This window comes from Stenella coeruleoalba (assembly GCF_951394435.1).
Source record: "Stenella coeruleoalba genome assembly, chromosome: 11".
NCBI classification, from domain to species: Eukaryota; Metazoa; Chordata; class Mammalia; order Artiodactyla; family Delphinidae; genus Stenella; species Stenella coeruleoalba.
The window spans coordinates 46,052,230-46,068,840 of NC_137157.1; the positions used below are offsets into that span (position 1 = coordinate 46,052,230).

The window sequence follows — 16,611 nt, forward strand, 5'->3', positions numbered from 1 at the left end:
GAATTGGAAACATATGTATACTAAGAAGTGTGTTAAGTACAGGTATATACATTGGCCTATTCATTCATAAATAGACTAAACAAAGTGCTGAAAAAATTATATTTAGAGAAAAGTGTTTAAATTGTTTTAAAAGTGAGAAAAGCATCCTAACCACAGGAAGCATCCAGGATTATGGTTTTATTTTTTTTACTGTTTTTTGAGACACATATTGATTTTGTCACTGTTGTTTAGATCAAGCTTGAATGGAATCCTGTCATTTTGTCAACAATGTTCAGGCCTAACCAGTAAGAAAACGACATTAGAGGCAGAGGCTAAAAAGAAAATCCAGGTAGTTGATGTTAACCATACATGTAAGCAGCTGGATGGAAGAATACAGTTATCCACAAGCATGGCAGAAACATACCAGGATGAAGATGTAGGAGAAAAGATTCAGATCCTTCTTTGTGTAGTATTGTATGGCAGTGAAATCTCAGTAAATATTGCCTAAAGACATTATAGTTAGGATATAGGTATAGCTATTATAACAAAGACCCAGAACACCAGTGGTATAAACAATATAAAATTTATTTCTCTCTCATGGAATGCTTTAAGAGCAAGCAGCCCAGAGCAGACATAATGGCTCCTTGGTATGGTCTGTATCCTTCTAGGTTATGGCCAGTGTGGCCCTTTGACCAGGTCAAGAATGGCCCAGCCCTTGGCCCTGTCTTTGAGAGTTCTGCACCCAAACTCAATAAAAATCATGGAGGAAGGACAGGATATCCACAGTAGAAATGCTCAGTCAGAGCAGGGAAGAATGGGAAACCCTAGGGCAGTCACTGGCTTTTAGCAATCATGAAATCTTGCTGAGGAGGACACTGCAGAACCTCCATGTCTGGCAGCTTGGTTAGTCCTTGGTTGGTTCATTTGGAAACCTCTTATTCTGCTCTCTGAGGAAATTCTTCCTCCTCTGTGCTCCGTGATCCCTGGATTTGCCCTCTGGGACACTCTTCCATGTCTGTGATCCTCCGTAGTAACTTGAGGTAAGCAGGAGACCGTATGTTGCTCTTGGGAAATATTCTCAGGGGTTGCTTTATAGGTTGAGCTAACACAGGCTTTTTCGCATTATATGTATGGCTTCTTTAGCAATATATTTTCCTCAAAATCTTAGTAGGCTTATAGTCTGTTGGCTTCGGGCAGATTTCACAAACAAGTAGCCAAAGATATTCTCTAGTCAGACTTACATCTGAAGAGCTTTTATTAACTGGACTTGTTCCTTTGCCCATTCTCCCCATGTTATTAATGGCTGCTTGAGGGTATCCAGAACAACAGGGTTAATTGGGAAGCCTCTAACATTAACAAGATCATTGCTTGTGAACTGGACTCACTGACCTATGGGGAGATGCTTGAGAGGGCCTGGAGGCACAGTCTTAGGTCATGCTGAGACTTCATCTTTAGAACCACTTCTTAGCTCTGTTTCAGTTTTGGATGTAGAAGTAATGAACTTTTTCAGTGATCCACGTTTCTAAATTACTGGACTCTTTGTCCATTTAGATTGAAGTTTACATGCAGAGAAAAACCTCCTTAAATGTGTTCCGTTCAATCTACGCTCGCAAGTGTTCTAGAAACGTTCTAGGTGTTTTTTCTAGGTCTTTCCTGAAAGTCTCAAAATGCAGCCAATATGCACCAGCATTCTGAGTTTTTGCAACAAGTTTCTAGACTCGCAGGCCATGCTCGAATGTGTTCTGCCTTCCAAGGCATCGGAGGTAACAGTTTTCTTAAATGTATTCCCAAGAAATAGTAAGAGTCACCGATTTTCCAGCTTCTAATGTCTCTGTCCCATCTGCCCGCTGCCTACCTCTTAAGGTCAAGGTCCCATGTATTAGATTCTGTTGTGGCAACTCCAATTCTAGTATCAAATTCTAAATTAATTAGGCTATAGACACAGTTGCTATTACGGAATGCCAAAATAACAGTAGTTTAAACAAGATAAGCCTATTTCTGTCTTCCATGGTAGGCCAGAGGAAAGCGGTCCAGAGCAGGGAAGGCAGCTTTGAGACAGCTTCCACTTTGTGGTTGAAGATGACTTCTTGAGCGTTAGTCATCACGCTTATGTGATAGCTGCTGCGAAGCAGGAACTAAGAGAGGGAAAGTACCTTCTTTCTCTTAAACACGTGACTTGAGAGTTTTGTATCACTTATGCTCCTATTACATTAGCCAGAACTTAATCACATGACCACACCTCACTGTAAGGAAGGCTAGAAAATGAATGAGGTCTTTAACTGAGCAGCCATGATCCCAACTAAGAATGTTTGTACGACGTTGGCGTCGCTGTTCATCTGCTTTACAGACATTGGGTGACTTTCACTTTATCACTCAATAACCGTTCTCTCCTTTCCCTTCTTAGAAGGAAATAACCAAGTATGAACTTAATTGGTGCTCATGGATTCCAAAGTGGCAGAGCATTTTTGAAGAACTTCTGTTTTGTTTGGCAAAGTAATTAACCTCCTGGAAAGATCAACATACATTTCTTGGTCTTGAAGATTTTATAACATTTCCGTAGACCACAAAACTAATAGGACATCTGTGAACAAGAGTGTTGGAAACTACAGAAACCAAAGGAGTGTCTCCCAAATAAGCATTTATTTTTTTAATCTTCCTTTCTAGACTTGCTTTCTAGAAACAGCCCTCTTCTTGTCTTTGCTTTCTACAATGGTCTTTCACTGAATCCACACAGATAAAAAGGACAGAGCATCTAAATCTAGATTCACATCTCCTTGACTGCAATGGTAATTTCCCCCAGACCTAACAAGGGCAGGCATTAGGTGTCCCAACTATTCTTTAGACTGTTTCAGATTTTTCACAGCATGGATTAAATGGTGGTGTTCAAACACTGGAGCTTATTAATTCCACTATGAATAAAACCAGACGTGACTTCTGATTCAATTTTAATACAAAGTATTGGAAAGTGTACAATCCTGGGGTCAGAGAGACTGTGGTTCAAACCGTGCTCTGGTATATATGTCTTAGTAAATCCCTTATATGTGGCGGAGCAGATGTCAGTTTTCTTAACTCTTCAAGTTTCATATTCATGATCTTAATTTTAACTATTAGTTCTCAATATATATCTCTAACTCTGTTCTTTTTCCTGAGCTTTTTTCCCCTGTATCTCTAATTGGACAGTTAGGGATAATAATTGAACTTACTAGGGCTGTAGATGGTTAAATGGGATGACATTAAAATTGCATAGGATGGTGCCTAACAGTCAAATCATAATTATTATTATTGTGGTCAAGAGGAATGAACAAATCAATAAATCTATCATCTGTAACACACTTCATAAGAAATGGTACAGCTGTGTGTGTGTGTGTGTGTGTGTGTGTGTGGTGTTAAAATAAAAATTGTTCAAATTAACAGAGGTACACCCGAACATTTTTCTTTAAAAAGGAGCTATGATTGAGAAATACTACTCTAACCTAGAATTTCCCCTTTCTCTTGCTCTAAACTTTGCAAATAATAGATAGATAGTTAATAAATGGTACTTACTAACATGAGTTTACTAATATGAAAATTTTAAAATTAGTCTAAGACTCTCCACTATTAATATATTTATATATTAATACATTAATATTAATAACATTAATAGCCCTATGCCAGTCATCATTAAATGCATGTCATACATGATCTCACTTGAACTTCACAATTACAATTGATGGTATATCTCGTCTCTGTTTCACAGATAAATACACTGGTGTTCAGAGCAGTTAGCTGACTTACACAGAAGTGTATGGCAAGGAACTGAGAGATGCAGGAGTAGAACTCAGGTCAGTTGTGTCTAAAGCCTCTTCCTGTCATCAAAACATTGTACAGAATTTTAAAATGTATATGTGAAAGTATCAGAATGGCTGCATTCTAGCAGTATGTACACTAATGACACAATCTTAGAACATTTTTCTCTAGACCAGCCTGAGAGCAGGTGTTCATGGCCTTGCTCTCCTAGAAGAGCAGGCATGTAGAGACACCGAATTCACCTGCAGTGGGAAATGTCAGTTAGAACTGTCAAGTGTATCTTACGGACGCTTTTTGGCTTTGCGTTGTATTTTCAGCTTCATTTGGATCTAAGAGTAAGGGAACAAAAGAGGAAAAGGAGATTCAAAGAAAGAGTTCTGATACCCATCATTCTTTTAGTCCTAGTGCCAACCTTCAAAAAAAATGCTTTCCAGTTCATCTGTCTTTGACTAACATATGCAGAGATGTGATCAGTCATCAGAATGATCAAATGCACTGGAGAGAGCCTGTGAACAATAAAAAGGCAGCTGCAGTATCTTGGCAGACCGATGCCATCGTCAATGGAATTTGCAGTTAACATTTTTAGCTGCAGTTGAGGAAGGCTACCATAACAATGGTATTAGACCCTTTGGTGGAAAACTTCTCATTAGAACCTAATGGAACAGTTTAAAATATTCAGAAATGGTAGCCTGACTAGAGTCCCTGTTGTGGCAGTGCACTAGTTTTCTATAGCTGCATAACAAACTACCAGAAACTTAGCAGCCTGAAACAATACACATTTATTATCTCGGAACTTCTGTAGGTCAGACATCTGAGCACAGCATCACTGGGCTCTCTCCTCAGTGTCTCACAGGCTATAATGAAGGTGTTGCCCAGGGTTACAATCCCATCTGAGGCTTGGGTCCTCTTCCAAGCTCCTGCAACTTTTGGTAGAATTTAGTTCCTTGCCTTTGTAGGACTGAGGCCCTCAGCGTCTAGTGACCATTCATGTAAATGTCTTAAAAAAATGTAAACTATTACTTATAGGGACATAAAGCAGATCAATGATTACTGAGGGAAGGAGGCAGGGTAGAAAGAGGTGGATCACCAAGGGGCAAGAGATGATTTTGGAGATAATGAATTTTTCATAATCTTGACTGTGGAGATGGTTTCACAGGTATATACATATGTTAAAATTAAATGAATTTTATACTTTAAATATGTGCAGTTTATTGTACATCAGTTGTATCTCAATAGCTTTTAAAAACTGAATGTAAGGAAAGAGTGACTAGTGTGCAAAATATACTGAAGTCTTCCTGTGATGAAGAACTAAGACGCCCTTAGCTTGTCACAGAGGAAACAGACATCATGAGACAGACCTTTGCCTGGCCAACTCGGCTAAGACTTAATTAGTCAGCATCTATTTATTGAGCACCTGCTACACACCATGCACTGTGTTAAGCACTTTGTATATATTATCTTATGAGATCGTCACAATAACTCTGCAATACAGTAACTTTGTGTGGCTTACTCCTTCCATAAAAATAAGTGCTTTGGGACACTCCACACAAAATCATTAACAACCTTTCATCTCAAATAGAGATCGGCAGTGTTCTGAGAGATGCACAGCAGGGGCCTCTGAGTTACAGAATACTGCAAATAAAAACTGGCTGGCTTGGTGATTTGAAGTTTTCTTCACATGCTATATCTAGGAGTTTTTCTGGTTCAAAAAGCACAAAATTTAGGAAAGAGAAAGGGATAAATGTCTCTGTACACTGATATTTAAGTCCATGAGCAGCAAAATCTCTAGCTAGTTGAAGGCATTTCATGAAATGTATAAAATTAGCCCAACATTGTATCACCACTGCTTATTCCAATGGACAGCCAGGTCAGTATTCTCCACAGGAAAGGGAACTGTCTTGAGATGGAGGTGTGGAAGAAGGTCGAGATCTGACATAATATTGACCCAGATCAGTGAATTCTTTACATGAGTAAATGAGATATTAGAATGGGGAACTACATTAGAATCAGAGCAGCCCTTTCAAAGCGCTCCTGTAATGTGAGAATGGGATGGTTGGGAGGAGACAGTAGTGTCACAGTTAGGTCCTAAACAGCCCTGGAAACTTGATGAAATAGAATCAGACTAGTGAGATGAGCCATGACTTTGAAAATCCTGGTTATGTAGCTATGGGCTGTGGGGCATTTCTGAGCGCTATGCTGGGGTTGCTCATTTCAGATCTACATGCAAATATATATAAAGTCACGTGGTTTATGGAATTTCTCTGATCGATTATGCAGACGAGCAGCAGACACGCAGTTGGGAAGGTTCGGGAAACTGGCCTGTTGATCATGCAGATAGTCTTATCCACCCGTGGAGTAGGCATCACATGAGTGAGGATTTCCAGGGCTTTAAGAAGGCTGATTTTTTAAAAAGTTGGCTCATGCCTCAGATTCCATATTTATTAACTTCATTTTGAAGTTCTGATCACTATTAAAAGAAAATAATCTCTGAAAAGGTTAATAATTTTAGTAATTTTCATTATAATATTGATGTATTTAGATGCATAATTTATAATTTGTAATTTAATAATATAATTATGCTATTTAATTATAACTTCTTTGATTATAATTATAGTATATAATTTTATAATTATATAATTACAGTGTTTTGAGGATGGTAAATCAAAATCTAACATAAGGTGCTCACATTGCTTTTTGGTCTTTGTTTCCAATGAAGTCAAATATTTTTATGCAATAGGAAAGTTGTTAATATAGAAATATATGTGATATTAGATTTTTTCACTGGGCTCTTAGGAATATATCTACTATAAGCGAAGAAGGGGCTTAGAAATAAAGCAGAGGAACTTTAAAATTTTTCAACTGCTGTTTCATTAGGCAAAATCATGCTATCGTAAATGACTTGAATCTAGAAAGTAGTAATTGGAATCGAATGCAAAACTATCACTGATGATAACATTGCTGTAGCATCAGGATTGTAAAACAAGCAGCACCTTTTGGAGTGAATGGTGGAAATTTACCTTGCTGTAGGATGCCCGTTTGTCTGCAGAGGCTTGGTCCAGTAATGCAGTTTGGGGCTCTGCAAGTATGTTACAAAACACTTGTAACACATTTGAACAGACTGAATCCCTCCCTCTTGACCTCTCCTGTTTCAGATTCCTTTATTTTCTGCAATAAAAATTTGCATCCAATCAACAAATAAAAAGTGAAAATATGAAAAGGTAAAGAATTAGCTTTCAAGTTGGGCACCAGTCCAGTTTTAAAAATTTAATGAAATTAAAATTAAGATAAAGTGACGTACCCAAAGAAGATTCTAATGGTTAAAACCTGGTTCGATGGAGCAAAATTTGTACTAGGAAAGCTTCTTTTCTTTGTCTCTTGCTTTTCTGAAAGTGAGTGGTCTTTTTGCCTGTGTGATACTGCTCATTCTAAACTTAGAAAACCTTGCAGGACTTCCCTGGCAGTGTTTTTACTGCCAGGGCCCTGGTTCAAGCCCTGGTCAGGAAACTAAGATCCTGCAAGCCGTGCAGCACGCCCAAAAGAAAGAAAGAAGAAAAAAGAAAACCTTGCCTAGAAAATCTTTTGCTTGGCTCTCCTCTCAGGATTTTATCGTTTTTACATATTTATGAACTTCTCCCAGAGCAGTAACAGTAAAAAATTGCCAGAAGGCCCTGTCCATACCCTGTGAGGTAATGATGTCAACCTGTACTGGACCAGGCAGTATACTGTCATCTCTTTGTCTTTGCATATCTTATTCTCTCTGCTTAGGGCACTCTCCTTTGTACACCTGGACGTGGATTTGTTAGAAAAATATAAAGTAATGGACTCTTTTCTCCTAACTGCACATACACAGAATTTTGCATACCCTGCCTGGCTTAGACAGAGTCCCCTACAAAGTAATCCTTGCACTGCCAGACGCTGATGGTGTGCCCACATCTGTCATTGTATTTGGAATATTTGTTTATGTATTTGACCATCTCCAGGATGCTAAACTCCTAGAAGATGAGGTCTATCCCTTATCCAGGTTTTATCTCCTGGACGCTCAATATATATTTGTTGAATGAATAGATGCCTTGAGTTTCAGCTACTTGAGGCTCAGTTTGTCACCAGTTATAGATATTTAAGGGAAAATTCAAAGACGACACAGGGGGTTCTCAACAAAGGTTGAGTGAATGCTGCACATTTTAATGCCTGAATGTATGGTACTTTGTAATGGAAAAGATGTTTATCATGTACTAATTTTGTGAATAAGCCAAGCCCCACTCCCGCTCTGTCTTTCACACACACACACACACACACACACACACACACACACACACACACACGTTCTAGTTAGAACTGGACAGTATAAGAAAGCTACTAAAATATCCAGTCGTTCATATATAACAAGACATTTGTATATATTTAATATGTTGATGCTCTGGGATTGTAAGGATCCTACCTAAGGATAAAGAAGTATCAATAATCCCACATTTCTCCATTCTGAAGAGAGTCGTCAAGAAATTAAGCCAGATATTTCTAGGCTTGCTCTGAGATTGTTAACTGGCCCTGCTACCTCCTAGATATCATGCCAGCACTGACGCCCACCTTAAGATGAAATAAGAGGAACAGACAGGGAAGAGAGAGGGTATACTAGTTTTCTATTACTGCATAACAAATGGCTTAATGGCCACAAACTTAATGGCGTCAAACAACATGAATTTATTATGTAACAGTTTCCCTGGGTACAGGTTAGTTGAGTCCTCTGCTCAAAGTCTCATGAGATTAAAATCAAGGCATCAGCCAGACTATGTCCTCATCTAGAGGTTCAACTAGGGAAAGGTTTGCTTTCAAGCTTCCTCAGAAGGTCCGCACAATTCATTTCTGTATGCTTGTAGGATTGAGGTCCCCACTGGCTTACCTGTTCTCATCCTAGAACTACTTTCAGCTTCTAAAGGTCATTCTCAGGCCCATACCATGTGGTCCCTGCCCTTGGCCCTTTCACACCTCGGATCTCTCTGCCTTCGGGGAGGGAAGGCCCAGTGTCTTTTAAGTGCTGATCTGATTAGATCAGGTCCACCCAGATACCTCTCTTTTGATGAACTTGAAGTCAACTCATTAATAACCCATTCAAGGAGTAATATCCCATCTTGTTCACAGGTTCTGCCCACTCAAGAGGAGAGCATTACACAAAACATGTACACAAGGGGTAAGAATATTGGGGGTGCCCTGAGAATTCTGTCCACCACAAAGACATTATGGGAGGGGTTTATGGAGCTCTGTAAGTGCAGTGAGAGGTGATCTAAGATGGGAGAGAAGAATCTTGTTTCTTACTGCAGTCCTACCCTGTTGGTGCTATTGGACCAGCACAGAGCATGGTAGGGGAGTTCCTGGTAGAATGTGAGGCACATTCCCTGAAGTTTGTGGTTATACATAAAAATTGTTCCTTTTTATGGCCAGTGTATTTTCTGAAAAGGAGAGGACTTGGCAGAATACTTGGCAGCAGAGAGGCGGTAATAGATGGTGATGTGGTGTGCCTTAGAAGAGGAGAGGGTCACCCATTCCAGTTCCCAAGACTCCCAGGGAGGAGGTCAGGAGATGCACCACTCTGCGGTGGGGGGTAGGGTTGGGGAACACTGGTACATGGACTAATTGAGGGAGACTAAAGGGAGACCAGGCGGCCCCTCTTTGAGGGCCCCAGGGGCTGAGGAAGCTGAGAGAAAGTTGAAATCTTTCCCAAGAGAGCCATGCACAGAATCTCAATGGAGACTGTTATATCAGCAGAGTAGAGATTCCGGACCTGAGCCTGACTAAGACCTTGGTTGCCTCTCCACCACGAGCAGGTGACCAGTTACTCCAGAAGATCTTTGCCTCTCCTGTTTCTCCTTTCGACCTCCCAAATCGGAGGAACTGATTGTTGAAATACAGAAGGGAAGGAGTAACCAGAATCAGACCATTGTTTCACCCCACTGCAGATCTTTCACCCACAAGCCTGATCTACTGGGGAGAGGGAAGAGGAGTGGGTGGGAAGATTAGCAAATGTCATTTAAGCCCGTATGCGACGAGAGGCTTAAACAGACCTGGACTTCTAGTGGAAGGTATGGCACGTTTCCAAGATGTGTCCATAACGAGTAAGGAGCTGACACTAGACAGAGCATGACTGAAAAAAGTGACTAGAGAAAACTAAAAACATTTCATGTTATAAACCCATGTTGAGACTACTCAATAAAAATTATAAATATATTTAAAATTTCCCCCAAGCTTCCAAATTTTTTTTTTTTTTTTGGTGCGCGGCCCTCTCACTGTTGCGGCCTCTTCCATTGCGGAGCACAGGCTCTGGACGCACAGGCTCAGCGGCCATGGCTCACGGGCCCAGCCGCTCTGCGGCATGTGGGATCTTCCCGGACCGGGGCACGAACCCGTGTCCCCTGCATCGGCAGGCGGACTCTCAACCACTGCGCCACCAGAAAAGCCCCCTAAATTTTTTATGTTCAAAAAAGAATTTTTCCCCCATGGCTCCCAATTTTCCAAGAAACAAATGATATCACTAAGTTACATAGAGGAGTGAATTAGGTCCAGATACATTTCCCAGGAGCAAGTTTTGATATGGAAGGCTAGGATGAAATCAGTGCACAGCATATATTAGTGGGGTGGTGAAGAAAGGATGCCCCTAAAATTGCTAAGTAGGGAACTGGCCAAAAAGCATATCTGGATGGAAAAATGATACATAGTTTGAAACATTGGCCTGTAATAGGCAGGACATTAAAATGAGGTCCTAATATTTGTTTCTGAATGCAGCTATTATTTCATGTATGCTTGGCATTTAAAAATAACGTGAAGATACATCTGAAAATACAAAAGTATTTCACAAGAACTCAAAGAAGCAAAGAAACCATGGAAACATAGCTGATTTTGAACATCCCCCTTTGAAATACGTTGACTCATTATAAGGTGAACAAAGTAGTTCCTGTGATGCTCAGTCAGCTGAATATAATTGTGCTGAATGTAAATAGTTTCTATAAAACTTAATGACAAAAGATAAACCACTAGTTGTTATCCTTGCATTGCTAGTGGTACCCGTTCCATTCTGAATTCCCATGGTACATATAAAACAGTATGCATGAGTGTGTGTGTGTGTGTGTGTGTGTTTATAAGTCATCACAGCATATTCATCATAGTATAAACCTTTAGAAAAATTTATCTTTAGGCAAGCAGTAGTAAGATCAATTTAGCTTCAGAAGAAAGCAGTCTCTTCCAATTTAACAATAAGAAGTATTAAGTGTTATAGTAAATGTTGCATTCATATGTTGGAGAAAACCACATGTCTTAACAGAAGGAATAGTAAGCTACAAAGAACTAATTTAATTTTTCTGGTTCAGCACATGGATAGCCGGCACAACTAACAGACCATTTGAATGTTAGAATAACTTTTCAGACATAGCACCATTAAAATCCAATTTTGTTAAACTTCTTGGTTTTAAGACAATTTTATGTAAAATTTCAGTCTTTGACAATAAATATTTGAAATGATTACCTCAAATGTAAGAACAATTTTGGTAGGAAGTCCAGTGTGCTACGTATTTCGCGTATGTGCAACAAAATACGAAGGCACGGATGGAAGATGAGTATAGTGGCTGGCAAGCCACTAGTGAATGGTGAGCCCTCGAACACTCCTTGGCCACACAATTGAGACTACATGGCATGCATTCCGCCTGATTTTAAATGTGATTAACAGTATTATAAGATTTATTCTCTTTCAAGTTCAGATGTACCTTTTTATAAAAGAGACATTGCTATCTTAGACTGTTGTGTAGGGTATGGATTTTTTTCTCTCTATTTTGGATAATTGAAAATTGTTAAAAGCGTATGCTCTCTCTCTCTCTCTCTCTCTCTCTCTCTCTATATATATATATATATATATAAATGTACACACATACATAATACTTAAATGCTTGACTGTGCAAAGGATACTTTTGAATGGTAAGGAACTGGTATAAGTGGCTGCCTCTAGGATTAGAATAGTGTGGTCAGGGACAAGGGTGGGAGGGTGTCTAAGTTTGGTTTTCTTCCAAAGCAGAAGCTGAGTTAAGAACTCGGGTGCAAGTAATCCCTGAGAGGTGAGGGCAGGAAGCACAAGTATAGGAGTGGGGAAAGTGAGACCAGAAAAGTAGAAAATCCAAAGAGTATGATAATGAGCATATGACCACTTTGGACAAGCAGGGCTCAGTCCCACAGGGGACTCCTTCAGAAACAATGTGAAACACACTTCAAAATTTTCTCTCGGGATGAGCCACCCACCCTCACTCTTAACCTTCCCCCATGGTCAAGAGCACCCCAGGAGCATTTTCTCCACACTTGCTGTGCAGAGAAGAGAGACTCAGATGCTTGAGATGGAAGCTGCCGTCATCTCGCCAGAGATTCTTCGGGGTGCTGGAAGGCTGGGGAGAAAGTATTTACGTTTCATCCAGTCCCCCTGGCTCTGAGTTCCTGCTTCCACTGTTTTGCACTGCGTTGCTCCCTGTTAGACCCTGCTTCCCATCCCTGTATTAAAAGTTTGGGATAACAGAGCCTGGAAAACCTTAAACAACTTAGAATTAATTATTAGCATCTCTATTCTTAAAAGGCTCCTGGTAATCTCCCTTGCACCACTGCAGGGATTTTCTCACTGGACCCTCTTCCTTGTAGTTTCCCACCATGCAGTTCAGCCTTCTCTGCCTCTGCTCTAAAAGGCTTTCCTTTACCCACTCACTGTTTGCAGGATCATAAATTCCTAAACTTCTCGGGCAGAGCAGTTTGACTCTGCTTTGCTGCTTGCTTCCAAGTGTTTGCAAAGCTTCACCTTCTACACCCACGATGAGTTACCATGTTATTTTCTTACCAAAGGCAGTTCCCTCACTAAGAGTAACTTTACTTCACTCTTAAGATAACAATTAATTATTTTTTTACCCTACTATACACGTAAAGTTGGAGCACAATAAACCATCCTAACAATACAGGGGTTTCTGATAGTATCATGTATTGTCTTGATTCAGTCTGGGCCCACTTCTTAGGTTCCCCGATTCACTCGTTTCTTCTTATATATAGTCTTTGTTGGAATGTCCACCTCTTGCTTCAAAGTCCTGATCACTGATGTTTCTTAGGTTTTTTTTTGTTTACTCCAGGAATCACTGTGTAATGCTCTGTGCTACCATATAACTGGTTGTTAACTCTTCTCGTTTGTGAAGGATTAATGTTCTTATAGCAGGGAGAGAGTTTTCTGGATTGTAGTTAAAATGGAAAGCAGCTTCCCTCCCCCACTCAGCAATTTAATCTTCCTTCTCCCATTTGGGTCAGACTATGGCACTTGCTGGGTAATGCCATTCAAACCTCTCCAGGCCACAGTAGCTCTGAACATTACTGTTTGGTTATGCACGTTTGAATGGCGCCCGTTGATTTCCTTTTATAATTATCAGAGGATACAAGAGAGATTCTCAAATTGAGTTTGAAAAAGACTTGTATTTCAAGCTGCAAGTCCTCTATCCTGAGCTGAGCTGAGCAGGTAGTTTTAGGAAAACTTTAGGGAAATAAATACATTATTTATTTGCTCTGGAGCTTTTAATGTTGACATTATCCCTCTTTTACCATGAGGGAGTTTGACTAATGGCTTAGCCATGGCTATAATAGCTAGAAATTAGAGGAGAAAAAAAAAGGAAAGCAAGATTCTCTCCAATCCCCACCTCCAACCCCAATCCCCAGGCCAAGATGCACTGTTTAACAGTCATTCTTTTAGGAGGGAGATGAGTTCTGATGAAAATACGACTTCAAGCAAATGCTAAGCCCAGCTTTCCTTCTTTTTTTTTTTTTTTTTTCAAAACAAGGCAGGTAAGAGCTTTAATCCAGTAGTACACCCAAACTGACTAAAACAAATTTTTCATTCACTTCGGATCAACCTAGATTCAGATATGCTGCTCTAGAGAGCTGTTTCCTGCATGGTTTGTCTCCTCAGTCGTTGTCCACAGGACTCTGAGAAGCTGTAGGAATATGCAGGCACAGACTCAAGGCCCGACTTCATCTCCAACGTTGTGGAAAGGGACTGTACATCATGGGGCAGAGCCCTATGCTCCCCTACGCCACCAGGACAGAGCCCGGGGAGAGTGACCTCCCGGGGTATCCATGTTGGTCCCAGCTTTCCTTCTTAATGATCTCATTCGTAATTGGTCACAATGATTTCCCAAAAGGTTCTTGCAAATTAACATTCAGTTTAAACAAGCAACTTCCAATAAGCCCTTGAGCCAGGTCATGAAGACACAGATTTATCTGCTGAGGATTTTTAGGTGCCTAGGCAGCTAGGTTTGTCCATCTTCAGGCATCTTCCAAACTACAATTCTATTACTCCTTCCCAGAGGTTTGGCATTCTGCAGACGGCCTGGGAGGTCTAGTTCTTGCTCTACCTCTATCAATCCCCTCAGTTTCTCTCATGGCCAAATGCAAATAACACTGTCAAGCTGTCTATCATTGCAGTGACTCATAACTAGCAATTCTTATTTTAAAGCACTTTCCAGTTATTCAAATGATAGCTTATTTTAGAAAAGAAATAAGCTAGTATATGGAAAATACTGGATACAATGGTAAAATACATACCCTACCACCTGCTTTGTGTAAAAATGTCTCAAATCAAGAAATGAGAAATTAAAGTAACTATATCTTTAGCCTAAACACACAAAAAGACCTGACTGTCTATTTGTCTATTTATGTATTAGGAAGTAACTACCTTTTAATGTTTGGGGAAAAAATGCTTGTATTATATCACAGACATACATGCTCAGGGAACAAGGGGAAACTAGAACACAAGAAAAGCAAATCCTCTTCCTCTTTCCTCTTCCTTCCTCCCCTCCATGCCCATCCTGGATGCCTGGTGCAGCTGAAATGGGCTCAAGTAAAGAAGATGATGATGTCAATAATACTTTACATTCGCATAGCATCTTATGGCTTCCAAAATGCTTTCACCTAGATTGTTTCATTTAGAGAGAAGCATTGTACAGATGTTTTGTAGATTTGCAACCATTAAAATTGGTAATTCTGATTAAACTAGTCTAATATTTCAGGTTCTGTTTCACTCACTTATTTTATCCTGCCTTCTGGTTCACAAAGAGATTTTATTATGCTGATGTAAAGTGTCGGTCATTTTCCAATTACTAAAGCACTTCCTTTTTTTTTTTTTTTTTTTTTTTTTTTGCGGTACGTGGACCTCTCATTGCTGTGGCCTCTCCTGCCGCGGAGCACAGGCTCCAGACGCACAGGCTCAGCGGCCATGGCTCATGGGCCCAGCTGCTCCGCGGCATGTGGGATCCTCCCAGACCGGGGCACGAACCCGTGTCCCCTGCATTGGCAGGCGGACTCTCAACCACTGTGCCACCAGGGAAGCCCTAAAGCTCTTCCTTAAATGAAATCGTAAGAAAGTTTAGGTTGGAAAGAACTTTGGAGAAATTTTTATTCTAACCCTTTTATTTTGTAGATGAAACGCTGTGTTTCAGAGGACTTTGCGAATTGCCCAGGGCTTGGCTCCATTTTCTACTCTGAAATCTGTAAGGTTTGCTGATGTAAAGTGTAGGTTATTTATTTATATTTTAAAATCCTTTCTGTGTTTTAGAAAAGACTTTTCAGAAGGAAATTTATTTTATATTTAAAGTGAATGCTCCCTTTTTTTCTCTTGTCCAATATTACCAGATATCTTCTATTTTTTAATTAAATCAAAGGGATGTAGGTTCCTAATTAGATGTCGTTTTTCACTCTTTTCTCTATTTTTTATTATTTATTTATTTAATTTATTTTTGGCTGCATCGGGTCTTAGTTACAGCATGTGGGATCTTCGTGGAGGCATGCGGAACTTTTCGTTGCAGTGCGCAGGCTCTTTGTTGCAGCGCGCTGCCTTCTCTCTAGTTGCGGCATGTGGGTTTTTTCCTCTTCTCTAGTTATGGCGCACAGGCTCCAGGGTGGGTGGGCTCTGTAGCTGTGGCACGCAGGCTCTCTAGTTGAGGCACACGAGCTCATTAGTTGTGGCGCATGGGCTTAGTTGCCCCACAGCATGTGGGATCTTAGTTCCCTGACCAGAGATCGAACCCGCGTCCTCTGCATTGTAAGGTGGATTCTGTACCACTGGACCACCAGAGAAGTCCTCTCTTTTCTCTTTAGATCCTTATAAGAATCTTGTAAAAGAGGCAAGGCAGATATTGTTAGCCCCATTTTAGAGTTAAGAAATCTGATACTCAGAGAAGACACATGAACTGTACAAAGTCACGTAACTAGTTAGTGGAATTCATAATATTAGGAACCACCTTGTCTGATTTTTAGTCCAGTCTTCTTTTTTTTTTTTTTTTTTTTTTACTGCATATCACTGGTGACCTTAGAATGGTTGAGGATCATCAGATTTTCCTCAAGATAGTTTTGTGCCTTTTTCCTAAATAGCTTGAAGAAAGGAAATGGTAATCAATATATGCCATTGAATTGGATACAAGTTGAAGTTTGTCATATGTGCATGTATTTATAAAAATGCCTGACTGTAACATTGTTTCTTTTTAATATTATTTTCTATTTCTAGTATTTCCAAAATTAGTTGGGTGAAATATTTTTATATGATGCAAATATACTAAATTTTAAATAGAAAAATTTCCATTTAAATTAGATACACAGTCAAAGGGTTGGAAAAGATCCTAACTGGAAAGTGGGTAACTGATGTTTATTGTGTGTTTATCATATGTCATAAATTACTTTTTCATTGTAAATGCCCACAAGAAACCTGAAAAGTCCCTAATATTATCCCCCTTTTTATAGATAAGGAAATTAAGGCTCAGAAAAATGGGTAACTTGCCCAGAACCACAGTTCTACATGAT

General features: G+C 39.9%; 1 protein-coding gene across 1 annotated transcript in view; it reads left to right on the top strand.

The window, feature by feature from the left end:
- PTPRR (protein tyrosine phosphatase receptor type R) overlaps nucleotides 1-16,611 on the top strand; it is a 378,611-nt gene that overhangs the window by 54,176 nt on the left and 307,824 nt on the right. The window contains exon 6 of the mRNA XM_079937947.1: nucleotides 3,716-3,800. The gene's annotated coding sequence lies outside the window, so the exon portion shown is untranslated. The remainder of the gene's footprint in view (nucleotides 1-3,715; nucleotides 3,801-16,611) is intronic.